We start from the raw sequence: 27314 nt of genomic DNA, 5'->3' as shown, positions 1-27314 counted from the left end.
CTATGCCATCTAGAATTCAAGATACGAGAAATTTCATATTCGCCGTCTTCCACCACAGGAGGAACTGTGACAGTGGCATCCCTAATAGATACATCAGCCTTTTTCAACAAGGAAACATGAAACACAGGATTAATCTTCCAGGAAGTAAGAACATCCAACCTAACCGCAGACGTGTTAACAACCTGAAGCACTTTAAATGGACCCACAAACTTAGGACCCAGTTTTTTAGAGGGAATCCTCAATCGCAGGATCTTCGAGGACAACCAAGCCATGTCACCCACAGTAAACAAAACGTCCTTACGTTTCCTGTCAAAATACTTCTTGGACTTCTTGTTAGCCTCTTGAAGGTTGCAACGTACATTAGTCCAAACTCTCTCCAAATCACAGGAAAAATTCTCCTCCTCCGGCACCGCTGACCCCAATTTGGAGAACAAACCAAAAGACGGATGTCTCCCAGTACAACAAAAAAAGGAGAACACCCAGCAGAGGAGGATGTATGATTGTTAAGAGCAAATTCTGCGAGAGGTAGAAACTCAGACCACAACTCTTGATTGTCCGCCACAAAACAATGCAAAAACTGTTCAACATCCTAGTTCTTTCTTTCAGTCTGTCCATTAGACTCAGGATGATAACCAGACGAAAATGACAAATGAACTCCCAACCTGCCACAAAAAGCACGCCAAAAGTGATCCACAAACTGAGGTCCTCTTTCAGAAACAATATCCGTGGGAACGCCATGGAGCTTGACAATCTCCTTAACAAACGCCTTAGCGAGAGTCTTGGCGCAGGGCAACTTATTGAATGCAACCAAATGACACATCTTACTAAAACGGTTCACGACCCCCCAGATGACAGTAAAACCCTCGGACACAGGAAGATCAGTAATAAAATCCATTGTGAGATGCGTCCAAGGTGCACTAGGAACCTCCAGAGGGCAAAGCAACCTCGCAGTAGGAGTATGTGAAGCCTTTGACCTAGCACACACAGTACATTGACGCACCCACTTGATGACTTCCTTCTGCCATCTAGGCCACCAAAAACTGCGACTGATAAGTCTCTTAGTCTCCGAAATTCCTGGATGACCTACCAACCGAGACTCATGACACTGCACAAACAAATCTCTCCTAAAGGCTCTAGGCACGAACAACCTCCCATGGGGAGTGTTAGATGGAGCATCATCTTGAGCTTTCAGAATCCCATTCTCCAACACGGAGTCCAATGCCGCCACCACAACTCCTTTCTGTAAAATGCTCTCCTCCTCCTCAGCACCGACCGTAGGAGAGAAGCTGCGAGATAAAGCATCGGCTTTAACATTCTTAGTACCAGGGATGTAGGTAACAGAAAAATGAAACCAAGAAAAAAAAAGTGCCCACCTAGCTTGACGGGCATTCAAACGCTTGGCAGCATCCAGATAGATCAAATTCTTATGATCTGTGAAAACCTAAATAGGAAATATAGCGCCTTCCAAAAAATGATGCCAATGTTCAAACGCGAGTTTAATAGCCAGCAACTCCCGATTTCCAACATCATAATTCAGTTCGGTTTCCGAAATTTTTTTCGAAAAGAAGGCACAAGGATGTACTCCACCCTTGTTCTCCTGAGACAAAACTGTTCCGACCCCCTCCGATGAAGCATCGACCTCGACCAAAAAAGGCTTGGTCTCATCAGGCTGCATAAGGATAGGGGCAGAACTGAACCTCTCTTTGAGATACTCAAACGCTTCAATGGCCTCAGTAGTCCACTGGGCCGTATTCGCACCTTTCCTGGCGAGATCGGTTAGAGGTTTAACAATTACAGAAAAATTCTTAATGAATTTCCTGTAATAATTGGCAAAACCCAAAAATCTCTGTATAGATTTCAAACCAATAGGCATAGGCCATTCCTGCACAGCCTGAACCTTCACAGGGTCCATCTCAAAGCCCTCACTGGAGACAATATAACCCAAAAAGCTAATTTTCTGCACAGTGAACTCACATTTCTCCAGCTTAGCAGAGAGTGAATTATCACTCAATAACTGCAAAACTTCACATACACTCTGCCAATGGAACTCTAGATCTGGTGAATAAATCAAAATGTCATCCAAATACACAACCACATTCTTACCAATCAAAGGTCTCAGGATGTCATTAATAAGGTTCTGAAAAAATGCAGGTGCATTGGTAAGACCAAAAGGCATCACCAGATTCTCAAAATGACCTACCGGAGTGTTAAAAGCAGTTTTCCATTCATCACCCTCCTACACTCGTAACAAATTGTATGCCCCCCGGAGATCAATTTTAGAGAACCACTTGGCCCCCACTAACTGGTTAAACAAGTCAGGAATTAACGTCAATGGTTAGGAATTGCGTACGGTAATCTTATTAATTTCTGAAAAATCCCGACATGGACGTAAACCCCCATCCTTCCAGCTGCCGCAGGCGACTTAGAAGGTCTAATGTGACCAGCAGCCAGGCTAGTCTGTATGTATTCCTCCAAAACCTTTCTTTCAGGGATAGTCAGATTAAACAAGCGACTCTTGGGAAGAGTAGCTCCAGGAGAAAACTCAATGGCGCAATCATAATCCCTATGAGGAGGTAAAACTTGCGACTCTTCCTCCGAAAAAACCCTCCAAAAATCTTGAATAGGTACAGGTAATTCCCCTTTTTCCACAGCCGCAATGCAACCATTACAACATTTATCCTAGCACTTCGGACTCCAAGACTTAATCACATTAGTAGACCAGTCCAGTAAAGGATTGTGCAGTTTTAACCAAGGCAATCCTAGAACAACCGGAGAGGGTAAATTATCTAAAACAACCAAGTCCAAAATTTCTTGGTGAACTCCATTGATAGTGAGGGGAAATGCAGCAACCTTGTGAGTAATACATTTCAAGGGAGTGTTATCAATTGCAATAACAGAAATAGGTGATGACAAAGGTTTGGATTTCAATTTAAGGTTTTCCAAAAACCCTTTATCAATCACATTAAGTGTTGAACCACAATCCACAAATACCTGAAATTCAATCAAATCTCCCTGCAAAGTAGTACTCCCAGAAAGAAATACTCCTGCAGAGCGTAAACAAGCTATATGGGTGTAACTGACCTTTTTTTTTTGTTTACTTAAGCGAAGCTCACAATACTTAATCAAATGGTCAGCTTTACCACAATAAAGACACAATCCCTCGGCGAACCTCCGGTCTCTTTCCTGAGAGCGGAGTGACATCGCCCCAACCTCCGCCGTCTGAGCAGATTTTCTGGGGACTAGAAACTGACATTACAGGAGTCTTTACCTCATTCAGCCTGAACCTCAGCCTCCTGTCCACACGAACAGCTAATTGCATGGCATCCTGCAAAGTCTCAGGTGCAGGGAATGCAATTAGCAGATCCTTGACCCTTTCACTCAGACCAGCAAGAAATAAACATTTAAGCGCAGGATCATTCCATTTATCTTCTGAGGCCCATCTCCTGAAGTGTGTGCAATAATTTTCAACATCACCTGACCCCTGATTCAAACGCCTGAGTTCTGCCTCAGCAGATGAGATTCGATCAGGATCGTCATATAATAGCCCTATAGCAGAAAAAAATTCTTCAACAGACCTTAAACACGGATCATTAGGTTGGAGAGAAAAGGCCCACCCCTGTGGTTCATTGCGCAAAAGTGACATAATAAAGCCAATGCGCTGTGATTCATTCCCAGAGGACAAATATAACAAACAAGCATTTTTAAAGGAAAAAAAATCTTGCTGTTTACCATAAAAAACATCAGGCAGTCCTACCTTGGGTTCGACAAAATGCGCTCCAGAACAGCTACTCACGTGTTGCTGAAGCTCGGCCACCTCCAGAGACAATCCCTGCAGGCGTTGAGCCAACTCCTGGACGGAAACCATAGTGATCCCCGAATTTCTTTCCTTTTAGTTTTTTGGGCTGGACTTACTGTTATGATCTGCAACATGAACTAAGGAAAGATGGGGAAAGCTGTCTCTACACCTACAGTAAGACTAAGCTGAATCCCTACGATGTAGCGGGCTGCCTGTTCCTAGCGAACAGACCCGCCTTAGTCCTCGGCTAGTCTGAACGAAGACCTATAGCATAAAGAGAGGGGTCCCTAAAAGAACTAAGGACTGGGACAAAAAATGGGACACCTCCTAAACAGAGAAGTAGTTGCAGAACACAAAAAGACAAACTGACAAAAAGGTACTCGAGGTCCCAGAAGGACCAAGCGAACTGACAGAGAAAGGCGCAGAAGCACCTGGCTAGAGAAACAGTCAAACACTGAAGTCCAGCACAGCCAAAAGGGCGGAGCTGGAATATAAAGGCAGATGGTCACGTGACCGCAAAACACAAGATGGAAAAAACAAACAGGAGGGTTCTAACACCTGCAATACCTGCACATGAGGAAAGAAACATAGCGAATCAAAAATACTATACTACATTTCTAATTCTAGGTATTTGCTAATATTAATATTATTACACATACTACTTATTGGATAGCATCTTGGAGATGGGAGTACCCCTTTAATCTCTTTAGAAGTTTTCCTGGGCTCTTTTGTTACCATTCGTATTATCCGTCTCTTTGATTTGTCATCAATTTTCCTCCTGTGGCCACGTCCAGGGAGGTTGGCTACAGTCCCATGGATCTTAAATTTCTGAATAATATGTGTCCTGTAGTCACATTAACATCAAGCTGCTTGGAGATGGTCTTATAACCTTTACCTTTAACATACTTGTCTATAATTTTCTTTCTAATCTGAGACAACTCTTTCCTTTGCTTCCTCTGGTCCATGTTGAGTGTGGTACACACCATGTCACCAAACAGCACAGTGAGTATCTGTAGCCCTATATACAGGCCCACTGACTGATTACAAGATTGTAGACACCTGTGATGCTAATTAGTGGACACAACTTGATTTAACATGTCCCTTTTGTCACATTATTTTCAGGGGTACCATCATTTCTGTCCAGGCCTATTTCATGAGTTTAATTTTATTAAAAATTCTGTGGAAGCAGGGTTGAAAAGCAATGTCTGACTTTCAGTTGTTCATTTTCATAGATTTTTAATTTATTATTACTTTTGTCATATTCAAGTTATTTCTGTGACCATTGTGGGTTTTTCTTTCATTAAACAAGGGGTACCAACAATTTTAACCACGTGTGTATGTGGGACATCTGTCTTTGCTTTCAGTATGCTACATCCATCACAGTGTCACACCTACCTATAGAATATTGTTTGATAAGGGCCACTGTATATTACATGGTCATTGAGTATCAATATAGCATTTTCCTCATGGTTTTTTTGCCATCCTCTAGATCAACATGTTAAGCTATAAAGTTGAACTCGATGGACTTTTTAGCTTTACTTTCAACCTTAAAGGGAATCTGTCAGTAGGATCAGCCCTCCTAAGTCGTCTACATGGACATGAAATAAACAAAAACCACGGAGTCTTTCAAGATATATAAAGATAAATATAACTTTATTAATTATTAATTAATTACCTGCTTTGAGCAGGGGGTTGGACCAGATGACCCAGGAGGTCCCTTCCAACTCTACCATTCTATGATTCTATGAATTCATACATTTTATCAACACATATTGATAAAAGAAGGGGGAAAGGGACATGAACAGGAGGGATATGGAAAGTAGCAGCAAGGGTGCAAGCACTGCCAGGGAAATGTGTAAGCCTGCAATAGACTAGCGGCAGGGGAAAGCTCAGGCTCAAACTTAATATAGAACTAGGCAAACTCTCATAGCCTCATGGTCAATGACCAATGTATTTAATATTATTTGGCCATAATGGCAATACAAAGATAGAACCTAGAACAGAAAAACCGGGTCAGCGCATGTAACTCCCAACAATGTGGATAAACAACAGCATTGCTTACCCTGACCAGGTGCAGCACCCCGGATGTCCAGTGACTGGTAACCACTTCCTGACGCGCGTTTCGCGTGGAATCTATGTGGCTTTTTCAAGGGAAGGTAAGTGTAGTGTGTGCGAGGACCTTAAAATATCCAGGTGACCGGTCACGTGGTGCACCGCGTGACCGGATCTCTGCCAATGGCATTACGCGTAAGGCGCATGTGCATGGAGCAGGGCGGACCCAGCACAAGCCACCCGGCGGTCACATCCGGGAGCGCACAGCTATGAGCTGTGCAGTCACGGATGAAAAGATGGACTTATGTTTACTTTTAACCTTAAAGGGAATCTGTCAGTAGGATCAGCCCTCCTAAGTTGTCTACATGGACATGTAGGTCATATAAAGTTGGATACAATGATACTTTAATATCTGTATGCTGAGATCTTATTTCAGAGAAATCCACATTTTTATTAATATGTAAATGAACTGTTAAGATCTATGGGCCAGATACAGATCTCCCTTAGAGCTTATTTTATATGGAAGGAGGCATTACCAGTGTGACACATGTAGATCAGGAGAAAAGCCTGTCAGCCATTACATGTCTCACACTAATAACGCCCCTTTTCATTAAAATAAGCTCTGGAGGCAGATTCTCATGCAGATCAGTGTCCGGCCCATAGATCTTAAAAGCTACAGTAATCTACTTATAAGAAAAATGTAGATATCAAGGTAAAATCGTATTCAACTTCCTATGACCTACATTCCCATATAGATGGCTTAGGAGGGTTGATCCTACTGACAAATTCCCTTTAAAAACTATGAAACTATGAAACCATACAACATAATACTTTACTGATTTAATTATTTCCCTCCAACCAACTTTTTCCTGTTCAACAGGTAGGCCGAATGTATCTGAGCTCCCTTCAGTCTCCCTTCACCTCATTAGTGATTGAGTACTCTTGCCTTGGGCTACATATGTCTCATTACTGTAATCCATCATGATACCAAGCTCCTTTTTTAATGAGCTTTGAGAGTGATGTATCATATGGAGCCTACCCCACCAATAATGATGCATTTCTGCAGAGAATATGACACTTTCTATAAAAAATGAGGCCCCTGGATCAAATTCAATAATGATTACGGAATAAAAATCCAAAAACGCATGGCATGCAGAAAATTGTTCCCATTCGTGCGAAATGTATAATAACCCATCCATCAGCTTGACAACAGTTTACAGGGCGAAATGTTTGTTGGAATGTCACTACATCTAATTTATACACATCTTATACTTGCCTGAATGTTGATTCTTGAAACAGGAAAGTTTCATAAGTTATTGTGACTTAGTGGTGACATTATGTTTTCATTATTGGCTTGGAGAAATTGTTTTCTTTTCTGTATGTCATGGTTTATTACAGATTAAGAATGCTTACAATGATGTCCATAAATGTAACTTTGTGTGTTATATGACACTGTGTTCTCTAAAACAATAGATGGAACTGCTTTTCTGAATCAGTATGTTAACCCTTTACCGACATATGACGTACCAGTACATTTAACACGCAGAGGAAGGGGGGCACGTCATTCCACCCGCCCATCGACGCATCCGTGACGTGATAGTGTGGCACTGATGGGTTGCTATGACATCCAGAGGTCTGCTGAAGATATAGGTATAGCACAAGCAATCAGAAGATTGCAGCTTCCCTAAAGGGACTATTGAATACAGTAAATAGTAAACCTTTTTTTTTAATAAAAATTAAAAAAAAACACAAAAGTTAAAATCATCCCCCTTTTGCCCCATTAAAAATAAAACAATTAAAAAAAAATACACATATTTGATATCGCTTTGTTTGTAAAAGTCCGATCAAAATATAATCAGATCGGTAAAAGGCATAATGAGAAAAAAAATTAAAAAGCCAGAATTACGTTTTTTTGACTGCAGCTAAATTGTTTAATGGCCCCTGCATTAGTATAGTGGCCCCTGCATTAGCTTCCACGTTGTAAAATGGCCACCGCATTAGCTCCCACACTGTATAATGGCACTTGCATTAGCTCCCACACAGTATAATGGCCCCTACAGTAGCTTCCACACTGTATAATGGCACTGACATTGGCTTTCACGCTGTAAAATGGCCCCTGCATTAGTATAATGACCCCTGCATTAGTATAATGGCCCCTGCATTAGCTTCCACGCTGTATAATGGCCACCGCATTAGCTCCCACGCTGTATAATGGCCCCTACAGTAGCTTCCACACTGTATAATGGCACTGACATTGGCTTTCACGCTGTAAAATGGCCCCTGCATTAGTATAATGGCCCCTGCATTAGCTCCCACGCTGTATAATGGCACTCGCATTAGCTCCCACGCAGTATAATGGCCCCTACAGTAGCTTCCACACTGTATAATGGCACTGACATTGGCTTTCACGCTGTATAATGGCCCCTGCATTAGCTTACACGCTGTATAAGGGCCCCTACAGTAGTCCCTAGAATGTATGAGGCGACTCCCCACACTGTGTAAGGGTCCCCCATACTTTATGATGCCTCCACAGTCCCACTACATTTTTTAAAAAAAAAATAAAAAACATCCTATACTCACCTAATCCAGGATTCTGATGAGTCAACCCAGCAAAGCACGAGCAGACCAACGTGTTGTAATTGCACGCACAGGACATCAGATTCCTGGCATGGCGCAATGATGTCACCGCACCAGGTCTCTTAAGTCCTGTGTACTTACGCCTATGCATGACCTGCTGTTCTGTAGACCACAGGCTTAAAGAGACCTGCGCTTTATAGAACAGAAAGCTGTGGTACAGGGAGATCAGAAATCCCCCATGATTAATGGTAACCCACCAAAATTAAGATTGACAGATCAAGACATTCAAACAATAATGCAGAATAATAGAATCAATAGATGTCGTAGTGAAAACATATCACTACTGTGTCACTGTATGACATGTATACCAGATGGCCTGATCTCTGACCTCCTGGATAATTAGAAAGCCCAGATGACTAATATCTTTAAGATAAGGTCTCTGAGTTTAACTGTGCTACATTACAAATGCATATCAGCTCTCCTCCTCTCCTAACACTGTCAGCTCTGCTGAACTGCCCCTCCTCCCATAATGGCCTGTCTGGAGATGTATCCGAATCCCATTTATGTCTGTTGTGCTCACCTTGTAATTGTTCTGCAGTGAGATCAGAGCAGGGTGTTATTATATCTCACACAGGAGTAATCAAGAAGAGACTGCTGCTGTGAGAGATATAATGACAGCCCTGATCCCACTACAAAGCGATTACAAGTTGCTTGAGCACAATAGACATAAGTGTGATGACGGCTCACACACTAATAAACATGCTCCAAGCTATAATGTGGCCTGTTCTTATTTCCTTTGAGTGTTGCTGCCTGCTTATGATTGGTCATTGCCATGCAGGGGGAAAAGTACATACCTCCAGTGAAAACTATCTGATGGAATTAAAGGGACCTCTGTCAGCACAGAATCACTATTCAAAGCAAGTACAGCCACTCGGTGCATCATGGCGGAGACAAATATTTATCCCCTTTCTGGCCCAGGGCGTACTCAGTACGTCTTGGCGTAATCGATCGCAGCATTCCGGTGGCAAGAAAAGGTAAGTGCGATACTTACCTTCTCTGCCTGCGTCCCGCGGCGTCTGAGTCCGGTCCCGGATGTTGTCATGGTGAACCGATGTCATCATGACAACATCCGGGTCACCAGGAGGCAGGAAGTTGCTTTGGTCATGCGCAGTGCGCAACCAAAGTGACTTCTCCCTGTGCAGCGCTGACAGGCACAGGGATGGTGCTGCATTCCTGTGCTATACAGCCGATCAGGCTGCAAAAAGTGAAAGTCTCATAGTGAGACAAAGTGTAAAAGTAATAGAAATGGCAGAAAGTGAAAAAAAAATATATATATATTTTTTAAAAAATATAAAAAAATGAAAAAAATAATAATAAAAAAAAAATATATATTGTACCCATAAATAAATAATCTTATGAAAAAAAAAATAAACCAATAAAAGTACACATATTTGGTATCGCCATGTCCGGAACAACCTGAGCTATAAAACTGTCCAGCTAGTTAACCCCTTTAGTGAAAACGGTAAAAAAAAAACCAAAAAAAAACTAAACATAAGACGATGCTTTATAGTCATACCACCAAGCAAAAAATGGAATAAAAAGCGATCAAAAAGACGAATGTAAATAAAAATGGTACCACTGAAAACGTCATCTTGTCCCGCAAAAAACAAACTGCCATACAGCTCCAGTGGCCGAAAAATAAAAAAGTTATAGCTCTCAGAATAAAGCGATGCAAAGACAATTCTTTTTTCTATAAAATTGTTTTTATTGTGTAAAAGCGCCAAAACATAAAAAAATATATAAATGTGGTACTGCTGTAAACGTACTGACCCAAAGAATAAAGTTGCCTTATCAATTTTACCACACGCAGAACGGCATAAAATCCCCCCCCAAAAAACAATTCCTGAATTGTTGGTTTTTGTTTATGCTGCCTTCCAAAAATCGGAAGAGAAAGCGATCAAAAAATGTCACATGCCCGAAAATGGTACCAATAAAAACATCAACTTGTCCCAGCAAAAAACAAGCCATCACATGACTCTGTCGGCCGAAATATGTAAAAATGATATCTCTCAAAATATGGCAATGCAAAAACTAGTCTTTGCAAAAAAAAGGGTTTTTAGTGTGTGACAGCTGTCAATCATAAAAACCCAATATGAACCTAGTATCACTGTAATTGCACCGACCCGAAGAATAAAGTCGTCTAATAACTTATACCGCACGAGGAACGTAGGCGTAAAAAAATAAACTTTAGGGTTAGGGTTGTGCTAGGGTTAGGGTTGTGCTAGGGTTAGGGTTTGGCTAGGGTTGAGCTAGGGTTAGGGTTGGGCTAGGGTTAGAGTTGAGCTAGGGTTAGGGTTGAGCTCGGGTTAGGGTTGAGCTACGGTTGGCTAGGGGTAGGTTTGGGCTAGTGGTAGGGCTGAGCTATGGGTAGGGTTGGGCTAGGATAAGGGTTGTGCTAGGGTTAGGGTTATGGTTGTGCTAGGGCTAGGGTTAGGGTTGTGCTAGGATTAGGGTTGTGCTAGGGTTAGGGTTTTGCTAGGGTTAAACTAGGGTTAGGGTTAGGCTAGGGTTAGGGTTGGGCTAGGGTTAGGATTGAGCAAGGGTTGGAGTTGGGTTAGGGTTGGGCTAGGGTTAGGGTTGAACTAGGGTTAGGGTTGGGCTAAAGTTAGGGTTGGGATAGGGTTGGGGTCGTATTAGGGTTGGGCTTGGGATTTTTTTAGAAGTAAAGAAAAAACAATGATGACGATACGGCGACTAATGTTGAGTGCAAGTGCTCGCTGCTTGAGTTTGCATTGGGTGCTCGGGTATTCACCGAGTATAGCGGGTGCTCGAGTGACATGCTCGAGTCTCCGCCCCAAATGTTTTGCAGCTGTTTTATAGCCCAAAAAAACTCGCGGGGATTGCCTGCCATGCACGAGCGATCCCCCCATGTTTTTTGTTTGGTGTCTAATAACCGCGAAACATGCAGTGTGAGGACTCACTTGTGCACGTGTGATACTTGGTGCACAACAAATTTTGGGGTCCATTTTTTCCTGTTACCCCTGCGAAAATAAAAAATTTTTGGTCTAAAGTAACATTTTTGTGAAAAAAGTTAAATGTTCATTTTTTTCTTCCACATTCAAAAAATTCCTGTGAAGCACTTGAAGGCTTAATAAACTTCTTGAATGTGGTTTTGAGCACCTTGAGGGGTGCAGTTTTTAGAATGGTGTCACTTTTGGGTATTTTATATCATAAAGGCCCCTCAAAGTCCCTTCAAATGTGATGTGGTCTCTAAAAAAATGGTTTTGTAAATTTTGTTGTAAAAATGAGAAATTGCTCGTCAACTTTTAACCCTTATAGCTCCCTAATAAAAAAAAAAATTGGTTCCAAAATTGTGCTGATGTAAAGTAGACATGTGGGAACTGTTATTTATTAACTATTTTGTGTGACATATCTCTCTGATAAAAATTAACATTTTGAAAATTGTGACATTTTCTAAATTTTTGCAAATTTCCGATTTTCTCACAAATAAACGCAAGTGATATCTCAGAATCAGTGGGATCCGTTGAAGCGTTTCAGAGTAATTACTTCATAAAATGACAGTGGTCAGAATTGTAAAAACTGGCCCGGTCATTAACGTGCAAACCACCCTCGGGGGTAAAGGGGTTAAATGCACCTTCTCACCCGCTTGTTTTCTCTCTATCTCCACCCTTCTCTGGCTCTATGAAGCCAGAGCTGTCAATGAAAGAAGAAAGGGGGTTGCCGATATTGGGAAAACAAGCAAGTGGAAAGCTGTATTTAAATGTCTGGCACGAAACGCTTGGTTTGAACAGTCATTCTGTGCTGACAGAGTCCCTTTAGAAAAGAGTTAACTCTAGAGCTGCTAATTTGATTACTAATATCTCCGCAATGGAGAGATGGAAAAAAATGCTTTATTCCACTCTGCAGCCCCAATTACATTGTATGTCCAGTTTAACATGTAAAATTGCACGAAAGATCCTCTTTATACAGTATTTGTGACAGAGTGTGGTCTCTATGTATTTCAATATAATTTTGTATTTACTGCTAGTTCTTATATCAACATCATAGTAAAGATAGTATATAAAGTTTTGCCACCTAAATCACTTGATTTAAGTGGCAAAACTTCTTAAACAATGTCTCTGATCAATAGCTAGTATTTCTCACTGTGAGTCCTATAGCTTATGGATGTGTGAATCACACCTGCCACATTCAGTCAAGAAATCCCTTATTTCTGCTGTAGTCTGCCAATCAATTACAGTGTACTATTAGTTGTACTTACCACTATAAGAAGTAATGGCCTCCATATGTCATGTGCGAACAATCACATTTATCCTACTATAAGCCTCCGGTGTTAATGGAGGAAAGAGCTTTCCTTATGACTCTGTCACTCCTGTGTCTACAGCTGTGGATCGACTGATTGTTAAATGCTCAATAAATCTCTATGTTAATGTTCTGGGTGAGTAGCAGAGTTTCTTGAAGAATGTGTTAAATTTTCTCTCTAAAATGCCTCCGCTAAAAGCTTACAATATAAAAATAAAACATGGTTGTTCTTTTTAATGTACCAATATCACTAAAAAGAAGAATATCGCACATTATCAGGTGCCAAAAGGTTAAATCACGTTTTATAGTGACCACCAATCACTGTCAATGCTTATCGAAGTTCTGGCTTGCCATGCACCACAGTGACAATTGTTCACTGCGTTCAATGTCTGGGACATTGAACCAATGGCTCTAATGACTGTTCGTAAATCCTGTGCTATAACTTGAGATATAAGGGCTTGCTGGGGTCACAAAATGCAGTCTTGTACTGTTATCACACATAAAGAATCACTGATACTTTATGTTTGGGAAATTATATTTTTCTGTAATACATGTACACATGTGCACAAGCCAGAAAACTAAGAATGGTAATGGGAACATTAAACAAATTCTCCAGCTGATTTTTTTTAACCACTTCGCAAACCTGGGATTTTCCGTTTTTGCATTTTTGTTTTCTGCTCCCCTTGTTCCCAGAGCCATAGCGTTTTTATTTTTTGGTTAATATGGCCGTGTGAGGGCTTATTTTTTGCGGATGAGTTGTACTTTTGAATGACATTACGGGTTTTACCATATCGTGTACGAGAAAAAAATTCCAAGTGCGGTGAAATTGCAAAAAAGTGCAATACCACAGATGTTTTTTTTTTTTTTTTTTTTTTTACCACGTTCACTGAATGCTAAAACTGACCTGCCATTATTATTCTCCAGGTCATTACAAGTTAGTAGCACCAAACATGTATAGATTCTTTTTTATTTAAGTGGTGAAAAAAAATTCCAAAGTTTGCTAAAAAAAAAATTTAAAAAATGGCTCCATTCTCTAAGACCAGTAGCGTCTCCATTTTTCGGGATCTGGGGCCGGGTGAGGGCTTATTTTTTGCGCGCCAAGCTGAAGATTTTATTGATACCATTTTGGGGTAGATCCAATGTTTTGATCACCCGTTATTGCATTTTATTGCAATGTTGCGGCGACCAAAAAATGTAATTCTGGCGTTTAGAATTTTTTTCTCCGGCACAATAAAGAGAAAATTTTTTATGATGCCAAAAAAAAGTTTTTATTCAGAGCGACCCAAAGAGACAATAATTTCCAATGTTTCGGTTATTGCCTTTATCAAGGTTATCTTGGCTGGTGCTCGGTGCTCAAAAAGACCATGCGGTGTTGGTAATGCAGAAATGCTCCTGTGCTATGAGTGCCGACCACTAGGTGGCGCTCATAGCGATCAGCACATGACAACCACTGCGGTCTGCTGCAGACCCAGGGTTGTCATGCCCACTCATCGGTGACCCACGATCACGTGACAGAGTCACCGATGGGCGGGGTAAGTGACCCACTTCAGGCGTGGCAATGTTAAATGCCGCTGTCAGAGATTGACAGCGGCATTTAACATGTTAACAGCCGCAGGTGGATCGTGATAATCAGCTGACATGTGTCCGGTTCAGTGTGGGCTCAGCGCCGGAGCCCGCGCTCAACAGGGGGTGACAGCCTGGTGCGTACTAATACACCACAGGCTGTAAAAGGGTTAAAGAATATTGACCTCCACTAATTCTTCATCACTCCTATTTCAATGACCCCCCACCATGGGATCAGCTTCTTGACCTCATTTCAACACACTGAAAATGATAAGAAACCATGCGTAACTATTAAATGTAATTTCTCGTGAGCAGGATTTGATGAGTTGATTGTCATTTTGTGTGTCGGGAGGGACCAGATAGTAGAGAACAGCAGCGATCAGGGAAGCATCATAGTGGGAGCAATGGGGGATCAGAAGATGGGAGTATTATGACTTTCATTTCTTTTTTATGCCATGCAGACTTTTGAACAAAAAAAACTGATTGGTCAGAAAACCTCTTAAACCTTTCCACATGATAACAGTATAGTTCACTGTTTAATTCTCCTGTTGCATTGTAGCAGCATACACATTGTATGTAATCCTACCTATTATAATATTAGCCAAATCATGACTAAGATATTTTCAGTAGAGCTGATTGAATCTAAAATGTCTACTTCTTTTAGCGGACAATGTGATAAGATCCCTTTCTTACGGCCACGCCAATCGCTACAAATTCCAGATGAGGCACAAAAACAGCAGGTGCTTCAACGGATATCAAGTGCTCCTTTAAGTGGGCTCTCCTCCACATCAACTTCAACATCACAAATACTCCAGTCCTCAAAGGTGTCACCCAAATCGCACTTGCTTCCTCACAGCTCCCAAATCTCCAGCTGCCCGTCTGAGTATGAGGTAGAACAGATGGTTGAGTCTGCAGAGCTGTTTACTCATACTATAGCCTGGGAATCAGAGGTCGACTCCAGCGCTTCTGTGAATCCAGACGAGGAAATGATCTGCACTGATGCCCAGAATCTTTATGAGTCGGATCCAGGACCAGACGCAGAAGGTTCTGACCATAATGTAGACCCTCATTCCCAAACTGTAACTCCTGTTGGTGGAGACAATGAGGAAGACGATGATAAGACTCAAATACCTGATTGGAGCGACAACTTTAGTTTTTTGTCAGGGCAGGAACAGGTTGGCTCTGAGGACGACGGGTGTGATAACGCACAGGGTGATGATGATGAGGTCGGAGATCCCACTTACTGTCAACCCACAGTCAGCCAAGAGATGAGGTCAGCAGAGGAGGTGGAGGAAGATGCTAGTGACGACGAGGTCAGGTTGCGCCTTCCTGGACAGAGACGTAGTACTGGAAGCACGTCAACAACTGCATCCTCAAACACAACTCTGCCTCTCACCACAAGTCGTGGTGGCTCTTCAGGTCGCATGGGTGCTAAGCCTTGCATAGCCTGGGCATTTTTTCAGATCTATAAAGATGACCCAACTCGTGTTATCTGTAACATTTGTCAGCAAAAGCTAAGTAGAGGCCAAAAAATACATAGTTTGAGTACTTCATGCATGAACCGGCACATGGACATGAAGCATAAGTTGCAGTAGGAAGCTCAGTGTGCTACAATGCGGTCTAGCCGGCCGGGCCAACCACCGTCTGCCATATCTTGTGCATCCGCGGCCTCTTCATCCTCTGTGACTGGGGGTACAGCAGTCACACCTGTTTTGGGGCGCAGACCTGCCACCTCTTTACCCGCAACAGCCAGCGTGATTGGCAGGTCATCATTTTCTTTGGAGGTGGTAACACCAGCTGGTCTTGAGCGCTGTCCGACATCGATAGCACCACCTTTGGATCAAGGCAACCTAACATGTCCGCCTGCATCTTCCTCACAGACCGGCAGTTTGCCGGGGACACCCTTATCAACCCCGTCTAAGCACAATAGCCAGCCCTCGGTCCCTCAGATGTGGACAAGTAAAAGACCATTTCCTCCTAGCCATGAGAAAGCTAAGAGGTTGAATTTCACCATCTGCAAGCTCTTGGCTAGAGAAATGCTGCCTTTCCGCCTGGTGGACACAGAGGATTTTCGAGACCTTATGTCCGTCGCAGTGCCCCAGTACCAGATGCCCAGTCGGCACTACTTCTCAAAGAAAGGTGTGCCTGCGCTCCACCAGCATGTCGCACACAACATCACCGCTTCTTTGAGAAACTCTGTGTGTGACAGGGTGCATTTCACCACAGACACTTGGACGAGTAGGCATGGACAGGGGCGTTACATGTCGCTGACTGGGCACTGGGTAACTATGGTGACAGCAGGACAAGGGGCTGCTGTCCAAGTCTTGCCGTCCCCACGAGTTGTGCGTCAATCCTCTTTATGTCATTTTTCCTCCACTGCTTCTGCCTCCTCAACCTCCTCTCGGTCTTCCACCTGCACCCAAAGCCTGTCTGGTCATGCCACAAGCTTTCTAACTGCGCAGAAGGGATCCTGCACACCTCCTTACTATGCTGGCAGTAGGGCTCAACGTCATCAGGCGGTTTTTACATTGAAATGTCTGGGAAATGTGAGTCACACAGCTGAGGAGTTGTGGTCAGCTCTGGAGAACCAATTTCATGAATGGTTGTCTCCACTGGACCTGAAACCAGGGAAGGCCGTGTGCGACAATGCTGCAAACCTGGGTGCGGCCCTTCGCCGGGGCAATGTCACACACGTGCCTTGTATGGCTCACGTGTTGAACCTGGTTGTCCAGCAATTTTTAGCCCACTATCCCAGACTAGATGGCCTTCTGCAGAGGGCACGGTCGCTGTGTGCTCACTTCCGCCGTTCGCATCCCGCAGCTCAGCGACTTACATCTCTACAGAAGTCGTTGGGCCTGCCACTTCACCGGCTAAAATGCGATGTGCCTACCCGGTGGAATTCAACTCTGCACATGTTGCAGCGACTGTGGCAGCACCGACAAGCCCTGGTGCAATACGTTCTGACGTATAGCCTGGGCCAACGAGATTCAGAGGTGGGGCAAATCACGCTGGAGGAGTGGTCTCAGATCAGGGACCTATGCACCCTTCTGCACAGTTTTGAATGGCGACGAAGATGTTTAGTGCTGACGATGCCATTATCAGCATGACTATTCCGGTGATTTACATGCTGGAGCACATGTTAAACAGAATTCGGAGTCAGGTGGTGGCACAAGAGGAGGTGGAGGAAGTAGAGGAGGAGGAGTTGTATGCGGAAGGGCTAACATCTGCAAGGTCCAGACGGTCGGCAGCACCAAGGCGGCAGGCATGTGAGGGTGGGGGAGATGATTTTACCAGGGCGCATGGTAGCAGCCAAACTAGTGAGGAAGGTGCAGGAGCCCAGGAAGAAGTGGAGGACGAACTGATGGAAGACTCATCAGATGAGGGAGACCTTGATCACATTTCTGTTGTGCGAGGTTGGGGGGAGAGGACAGAGGAAGGAAGCATGATTGCTACCTCGCCACCAACACAACAGGGACTTGGTGCTCCTGGATGCGCAACACACATGAGTGCCTTCTTGCTGCACTACCTGCAACATGACCCTCGAATTGTGAGAATTAGAAATAATCCTGACTACTGGGTTGCCACACTGTTAGATCCCCGGTACAAAAGTAAATTTGCAGAAATTATTCCTGCCATAGAAAGGGATGCACGCATGCAGGAGTATCAGCAGAGACTGTTGCAGAATCTTACATGTGCTTTTCCACAAAATACCAGTGGTGCACGTAGTGAATCTCACAGTTCCAACTTGCCAACCGTGGGACCGTCAAGTGTTCAGCACTCAAACCGTAACAGAACCACAGTATCTGCTGGTAACATCAATTTTGCGGAATCATTTCACCACTTTTTTAGCCCATCCTTTGCAAGGCCACAGGAGACAAGAAGTCTGACACATAGTCAACGCCTAGAGACGATGGTACAGGAGTATCTCCAAGTAAACATTGAAGCCACGACTGTGTCACTGGACCCTTGCTCTTTTTGGGCTTCCAATCTGGATAAATGGCCGGAGCTAGCCACTTACGCCTTGGAGATCTTGTCATGCCCCGCAGCCAGCGTTCTGTCTGAACGTGTGTTCAGCGCTGCTGGTGGTGTGCTGACAGATAAGCGCACGCGGCTCTCCACTGATAATGTAGACAGACTCACGTTCATAAAGATGAACAAATCATGGATCCGAAACGACTTTTCTACCCCTGTGTCATCCTGGGGAGAGTAAAAGCTTGATGATTGGTTAAAATCACCCTACCAACCGTTTTAAGCTTTCAAATTACTAATCATGTTTATCTGTATCTTGACTGGAAAATAATTTGGGCTTTGTAGCAGTGTGCAGCACTGATCCTATTAGGCCATCTATAATAAGCTTCACCAGATTTAAAATTAAAAATAATTTTTAGCTGCATCTAGCCCGGAAAATAATTTTGGGGCTCCGAGATGCGCAAGACACATAAGTGCCTTCTTGCTGCACTACCTGCAGCATGACCCTCATATTGTCAGAATTCGAAGTAATCATGACTACTGGGTTGCCACACTCTTAGATCCCCCAAACTTTTCGATCAACCTTTTCATTTTAATAAAGACCAAAAAAATGGTCATTTTTGAAATTATAAGCATTAGCAGGTTGTTAGAAACTGAAATCAAACAGTTTTCAACTCAAAACTTTATTCTAGGTGATGTTACATTTTCACATAGGACCCCTTGTTCGAAAGGAGCTTCTGAACTCTCTCGTCCATTGAATTTGTCAGGTTTTGGATGGTTTCTGCTTCAATTGTTTTGCATGAGGACAGAATACCCTCCCAGAGCTGTTGCTTAGATGTGAACTGCCTCCCGCCATCATAGACACTCCTTTTAATGATGCTCCAAAGGTTCTGAATGGGGTAGAGGTCAGGGGAGCATGGGGGTCACACCATAAGTTTGTCCCCTTTTATGCCCATATCAGCCAGAGATGCAGATGTTTTATGTGCAGCATGAGATGGTGCATTATCATGCAGAAAAATGATCTTGCTGTGAAATACACGGTTCTTCTTCTTGAACCATGGCAGGAAGTGCTGTTTGAGAAAATCCACATACATTATGGAGTTCATCTTTAGCGCCTTCAGGGATCCTAAAGGGGCCGACAATCTCTCTCCCCATGATTCCAGCCCAAAACATTACTCCACCTCCTCCTTGTTGGCGCTGTAGCCGTGTTTGCGTGGGGTGTCCATCAACCAGCCATCCTCCACTCCATTCATCTGGACCATCGAGCGCTGCACAGCACTCATCCGTGAACAAAACAGTTTTGAAATCAGTCTTCATGTAATGTTTGGCCCACTGGAGCCGTTTCTGCTTGTGTGAAGTGGATAGAGGAGGTCGACAGGATGGCATATGCACAGCTGCAAACCTCTGAAGGACCCTGCATCTTGTTGTTCGGGGGACGTTGGAGGCACAAGCAGCTTCAAAAACTTGTCTGCTGCTATGACAAGGCTTTTTTGCCGCTGCTGTTTCAACCTGACGTAATTGCCTGTAGGAAAGAGTCCTCAATTTGCCCTTATCAGCACGCACACGTGTGTACTGTGAATCAGCTACATACTTCTTGATTGCCAAGACACTTCATCCTGATCATCGCACAATGTTGATTGTAGTCATGCCTTGACCTAAACACTCCACAATTTGTTGCTTCTCAGCAGCCGACACATCCTTTTTCTTTCCCATTTTGGCAGAAAATGTAGGCTGCTTAATAATGTGAGAGAGCCTTCTTAAGTAGTCTTGCCTTTCATTGGACACACCTGCCAAACTAATTAGCACAGGTGTCTGCAATTGCTTACAGTGATATAAAGAGCCCTGACACACATCACCATCAATGAGTTTAACTGACAAACAAACAAATTCTTCCCTTATCACTCCTAAACACTTTTTGCATAATAATTTGGAACGCGGTGTACATGTGCTTTTCCACAAAACACCAGTGGTTCACGTAGTGAATCTTACAGTTCTAACTTGCCAACCGTGGTCTGTATGGAATTGTTCAATAAAGGGCCCAAAATTAAGATAACATAGATGGGAGAGGTCTCTATGAATAGGAATTCCTAAGTATTTGATACCCTGTGAGGGCCAGGCAAAGGGAAAGTTGGACTGGATGGAATCCTATATGGATTTAGGGAGGGAGACATCGAGGGCCTCAGACTTCGCTGCATTGATTTTAAAATTTTACCATGTAACAAAGTGATCTATTTCAGCCATAACAGCAGGGATGGATATATGTGATTGAGTGATATATACTAGGACATCATCAGCAAATAGAGAGCACTTGTACTCGGTGCCTCCCACCTCAATCCACCTAATATTGGGGTTATGGCGAATTGATGAGAGCAGGTGCTCCGTTACAAGGATGTATAAGAGAGGGGACAGAGGACATCCCTGCCTTGTCCCATTGGTGATTGTGAAATGTGATGAAAATGTTCTGACGCACCCCCTGGGCCTTGGGACACCCGGAGCCGGACCCTTTTTGGTGGATGCTGGTGGTTGTAGTCTTCGTGGCGGCGATCCGGTTCCGTGGCTCAGGGCGGTCAAACCAGTGGCGGAACTATTTATGTGGTTTTGATGTTTAAATGTCCGACTACGCCACCCGTGGATTGCGGTCAGAGTGAACCGCCGCTACAGGGCAGACCGCTAAGGCTGGTGTTGTGGGTGCAGCAGAGCGTAGCATAACTCCCCACGGGAGGAGTATAGCCTCAGGGCAGTGTATGCGGAGGATGGGGGTGATGGTGCAGGGCAGCAGCAGTAACGACACGGAGTCAGTGATGCAGTTCAGGGCCTTTACTCACAGTTCTTATTATCCAGACCACGTCTGCAGGTAACGGCTGCCCACGTCGTACTGTGCTCACCAGGTGAGGGGCTCAGACAACTCCCAGATAACTTTGGAGCGCTTCACAGGACCCCCTTTGTGTGTCCTTTGTCTGGCCTTTCTTACCAACACTTCTGTCCGGCTGCCTCGGGCCTCCTCTTGGTAAACTTGGCGCCAGTTTCCCTGACCCTATGTGGTGCCTTCCTAGCGGGTGGAGCAAGGGGCTGCGCCACATAAAATGTCAGAGCCTCCGGTTTCTAGCTGAGGGTCGTTTCCTGCCTCCACTAGTTCGGGGACCGGTCTCCCCCTTTGGCCTGACCCCTCCACGCAGGTGGATTCGGGCGTGCGGTGGCGACTCGCCCGTCCGCACCCCTGGGATCCCTTCATTCCTCGTTCCTGGAGCCTTCTCCGCTCCTCTTCCTTCCTTCTCCCTCTTGCAGGCCTGGGCCTCTGTTACTAGGCCCGCCTCCGGAGCAGAGCTCATGCAGAGCCCCTGCTCCCTGCAACTTCTGCTCAGACTTCTCTGCACTGAACTAAGATGGTGCCCACCTTTTATACTCCCTTCTCAATGCACCCAGGAACTGCTTCCTCCCTGCTCCTGCACTGCAGGGTTCCCCTTCCTCAGTGTTCCCTCCCCCCACTCCAGCCAGGGACAGGGACTGTCGTGCCCATCTCAGGGGCATATTGGTCGCCCTGCCCCACGGCAATGTGGTGTAATGCATGCAGGTGTCGGGTCCTGATCCACACTCCATCCTTATCTGAGAGTGAGATATCACACCTCTGGGTGAGGTGCAATACGTCTGTAGCAACCGAGCCCTCGGTGCTACAGTTCCATTTATCTTCAGCCTAGGTGACGTATTGTGATACAGGGCCGTGATTTTGGCTATAAAAGGGTCCCCTAGACCCCTACCCCAAGCTTTTTAAGAGAATCATATATGGCGTGCCAGGAGACTCTATGGAATGCTTTCTCAGCATCCAACGAGAGTATCTACTTACAAATTTTTAACTGCATCTAGCCCAGGAAATACTTTGTGCCTAGTAGCAGTGTCTGCTAGTCAGCGGATTATCCCGGCTGTTAAGCAAGCTACACCACCTGTAGTTTGGACACTTAATTTTTTCAAAGGAAATGCTTCGGGACCACGGGATACTTAGTGAAGAGCATCAGGAGGCACCCCAAGGCATAGGGGCTGGGACTGGCACTAGGATGCCTTGCGGTGGACAGCCGAGCTCGATCCTTATAAAAGCTTTTTAACTGCAGCAGCTTTAGTGGACGCTACTGGAGCTGGAATTACGCGGCTGCTGGCATGAGACTTGCCCTCCAATAGATCCTTGTAAATGGATTTAAAGTGTATTCATTCAAATTAGAGAGACAATTTAAATTAAAAAGCTTAGAGCTGCCTCCACCACAGGGGGGCTCTCTCGACCCACCAGCGGACAGGCACCAGTATTGGGAGAGGGGGGCTGGCCGTCAGGGTTCACCGCGGCTCTGGCACAAACCCGGCGACACGGAGGTGGCACGGGCAGGAGCGGACTGGCCGTCTCGGCTTCTCACTTTTTGGATTTTAGAAGGGCATGACATGCCTATATCTGTGTCTCCCCCTCCTTTTACTCCTCCACCTCTTTTCTTTTCGCATGACTATATGTACTTGTCACTTTTCCATGTGTTAGTTGTGTCTTCTGAGCAGTTTGTCAGCTTTTGGACACCTTTGAAGGTGTTTTCTATGTGTTTCTATGTGTTTTTGTTTGCCTGCCATTGGTTTTAACGGTGTTCGAAGGTGTTCGACGAACAGTTCGACGAACAGTTCGGCGAACACACGGGTGTTCGACGAACCGAACCGAACTCGAACACTACGGGGGTGGCTCAACACTACTTAGGACACAGTTTGCAGTCCACTCACCATCCTTGTAGCTCATCTCTGTACTTGCTGCAGTTTTTCGATGTCTTTTTTAAGATGTGGTGCCCAGAACTGGGCACAGTATTCCAGATGAGGTCTGACCAAGGAAGAGTAGAGAGGGAGATTTACTTCACTTGATCTAGACTCTATGCTTCTTTTAATACATCCCAGAACTGTGTTTGCCTTTTTTACTACTGCAACACACTGTTTACTCATGTTCAGTCTGTGATCTATTAGTATGCCCGTCTTTTTCACACGTGCTGTTGCTTAGTTCTATTCCTGCCATTCTGTAGATGTAATTTTCGTTTTTCTTGCCCAAATGTAGAATCTTGAATTTCTCCCTGTTAAAAACCATTCTATTAGTCGCTGCCCATTGTTCAAGCTTATCTAGATCCTTCTGAACCCTTTCTCTGTCTTCTTTAGTGTTAGCTATCCCTCCTAGCCTTGCATCGTCTTCAAATTTGATTAGTTTACCTTCAGTTCCCTTATCTAGATCATTTATAAAAATGTTGAACAACACTGGGGCCAAGACAAAGCTTTGTGGTACCCCACTTGAAACTCTCTTCCAATTGGATATGCAACCATTGATTACCACTCTTTGAGTATGATCACTGAGCCAGTTATGAATCCACCTAACTTCTATCTCTACTTTATGCTGCTCTCAGATGTGGTATCCAAAACTTAACCAGATTGTCTTTAAAATTGTACTTCATCTTTACTTCATTCTTTGCTTCATCTTTGATTCATCCCAAAAGAAGGTGGGAAAAGACTTTTGGGGACATTATAAATATACCATTTTTTTTATAACTACAAAAATTATTAATAGATGGTGTCATTTTGGCAACAATCGATAATATACAGCATATGTTCTAGTGGAATATCTTATCTACCTGAATATTCATGCCTTCCCAAAAACTTATAAGTGCCAATCTTCTTATACATGGATTTATTATTATAACCACTAGTACAATGCACAACGGACCCCATAAGGTACACCAAATGCAATCTTTCTACTCCTCTGGATTTAACTTGGACTGAGGATTCTGAGTCACCAGTGATGTGTCTTCCTTGTTCCCATCTTTCCCACATAACCTGTCATTAGTAGTTTTCTCTCTTACCACCTAGCTAGCTATAGTAATTATTATTATTATAGTAATTATTCATATGTTTTGAGGGAGTACATACTTACTGTGACCCATGTCTTGCCCCTGAGCAACTTATTTTCCTTTGATTGCTTTCTATAGACACAGGACTGTCCAATGAAAGTGAATTCTTACCCTCAATAGCTAACCAATCCATTATAAATCCATTCTATCACACCATATTGTGGCACAGATGATACCTGCATAAAGATGAACTCCTCATCTGGCAGCATGAATCTCAAACTATACAGATGTTTTGCACAGTATCTAAATAATAAAAATGTAAATCTGTGTCTTACACTGGAGTGTCACACAAATATTACTCCCTTTTTAGATGTTCTATTGCAGGGTGACCCCATAGTGGCATTATACAGACAACCCTGTTCGGGAAATCTACAAGCAGTAATCTTATTTTGCATGTAGATAATTTCTACCCATAGCATGTTAACATACATTTATTATACAGATGTACATGTTCAGATGTAATGAATTATTTAAAATTTTCTATTTTTATTGGTTGGTGTGACTAGGTCCGCACTATCCCCATATCCTTTCTACTCACAGAATGCCTTGAAAAAGACCAGTAAGGTCGAAACATTGGCTAATATATCTGTTAACACTAAAATAAATCATAAAATCATTTGATTTGCATGAGACTATTTTTCATTTTTGTGCCGACATACATTCTGATTACTCGTATATATAGTAGCTATCATTTCTGATTTATTATTTTTTTAATTTTAGATATTCTTTTTTAACACTGCTATTTCAGCTTGCAGATGGAGCTGCCATAATGGCCCCATTTACATGAAAAATGTTGTATTACTTGAGCTAGTTCAGTTTTGACAGGAAGAAGGATATTCCATCCCCAGGATTTATAAAGGAAACAGCAATGCCCTATCATTTATATATGTAGTGGTGAAAAAGTACAGCAATTTGCATCACCATTCACACTACTGGACGTTTCAAAACATCCTTGCAGAGGAAGCGCCATACCACAGTGTCTCTGACCGTGTCCTGACGCAACGCTGACTGTACTCACCATCCTTCCCACAGCAATCAGTTCTGTTGAAGGTCTAAATAGACCGAAGCGTTAATTTGTGGATTGCCAATAAATCTATCACACAGTAAAAATATCTGAGTGCCAAGTGTATTATCTATACTGGACTACGGGTTGGAACCCTACTTGGGCACCTGAATCACTCACCAGGAGTGCTGTATACTTCTTGCTTACATTTTCTATTTTTCATATACCATGGATATCTGCTTTACATTGAGTATACAGATTCTGTCTATAATTATTGGTGATTCTGCAAATGCACATTTAGCTGAGATTAACTTGGAGAAAATTGGACAGGACAAGATACAGTTAATCGATCATTCAGATTCCTGTTACTCCCCCCCAAAGATAAAGGGCATCTTGTTGATGCATCTTTTCGAAATTGGCATTGGACTATGTTATTTTCGGGAGTCCCAGAAAGTTTGAGAACTTTTGCTATCTTTATAATAACTATTATTGATACTTATTATCACTTATTAAGTGTTAATTATCCTTATTGTTTCCATTCTTTTTCTTGAGGTTAGTGTCTAAACCTGTAAAAAATGCATCAGTCAGCAAAAACTCAAGTAGAAAACATGTCGATAGACAAGCTACTTCTTCCTACACCACTAATTTCATAATATTAGATTGTAATTAGCCATATATGAATTTGACATAATGTTAAACCAGCGAAGTATAACATTACGGCCATCGTCATTTGTATGAATGTGCTCCATTATTGGGTGTTGGATGACTTGTATGTGACCCAGCAGATTCTCTATCTGTTCATACATTTTAATTTAATTCTGATTTAATCTGCCGTATTTCCACTTTGAAAACCCAGAAGTCTATTAATGTTTAATAGAAGAAATGTGGATTAATGAAGTGCCGTAAGTCTCCATGGAGTCATAAATATGTGTGTAGTCTGTGGGATACAGAGCTGTTTTCTGTTCAGTAATCTATCCATAAGCAAAGCTGTGGTTTCTAAGCTTTCAATACATCTCTGTGCATCAATCGTAATTTTATCGACACTCAAAACTTTGATTTACATGTATGAAACTTTTTTTTTATTATTCCTGTTTGTTGCATTGAGAGTCTCCACATGATTACATGCAAAATACATTTCTGTCTTAGTCGCCAGACACCTGGATACTTACTACTAGTGTTGAGCGAGCACTAAAATGCTCGGGTGCTCGAAGCTCGGGCCGAGCTCGCCGTGATACTCGGGTGCTCGACCCGAGCCACGAGCCCAATGTTAGTCTATGGGAGACCCGAGCATTTTTGCGGCGGAACCCCCGGCAGTCTGTAGAAAGCCTAAAAAGTGCCCAAAACAATAGTGACAGTGCTCAAAAGACATGGGGACAGCATGGGCATCGCCCCAGGAACCATTTCTAACCCCCAGGTCACTGCTGTCAACAACGTGGTCAGAGGTATTAAGCCACTTTTACGGGCTCACAAGAAAATGTTCAAAAACGAAACTGAAACGGTTTTCCTGTGAAATATGTTACGGAACATCCTTTCCAGGGTAAAAACTTGTGTATAAGGTAAAATAAATAACCAAAAACAAAAATACTCCTCCACACCTTGGGCTATGTTCACAAGTAGCATTTTTTATGCGTTTTTGCACTTTTGTATTGCTTTCAACCGTGACAAATGCATTCACCGGGAAATGTGTGGCACCCCTGCGGGGGATTACCACAGGATCCATAGGTGCAGGGAGAGATGTACACTTGGGCACACACAACACCTTCCACCCCAGGTCTGAGGGGAGGAGTCAGTTTCCAGGGAGACAGAAAAAGCGGCAGTTAGTCTTGTGAGGGATGAAGGAGGAGAGAGACACAGAGAGCTGTTGGCTGAGGACCAGTGAAGCCCTGAACTAGGAAACTGGTCTGTGCTGTGAAAGCGCCCTAGAGAGAGGGACGGAGGCTAGAAGGAGAAAGAAAGAGATAAAACTATTATCCCTTTGGCTCACCCGGACACCGGAGTCCGAGATTGCTATTAATTCAGGAATAGCATGGAAAACCCGGACAGATCAGGAGGATCTACTCCGCCCAAAGAAGAAGGGGAAAGAGTTGCCAAACTTGACCAAGTATAGGACCAGGGGCCCAGAAAGACA

Source organism: Phyllobates terribilis, unplaced genomic scaffold (genome assembly GCF_046119375.1).
Source record: "Phyllobates terribilis strain yellow unplaced genomic scaffold, ASM4611937v1 Scaffold_1__5_contigs__length_1240528914, whole genome shotgun sequence".
Classification (NCBI taxonomy): domain Eukaryota; kingdom Metazoa; phylum Chordata; class Amphibia; order Anura; family Dendrobatidae; genus Phyllobates; species Phyllobates terribilis.
This window is presented reverse-complemented; position numbering follows the sequence as displayed.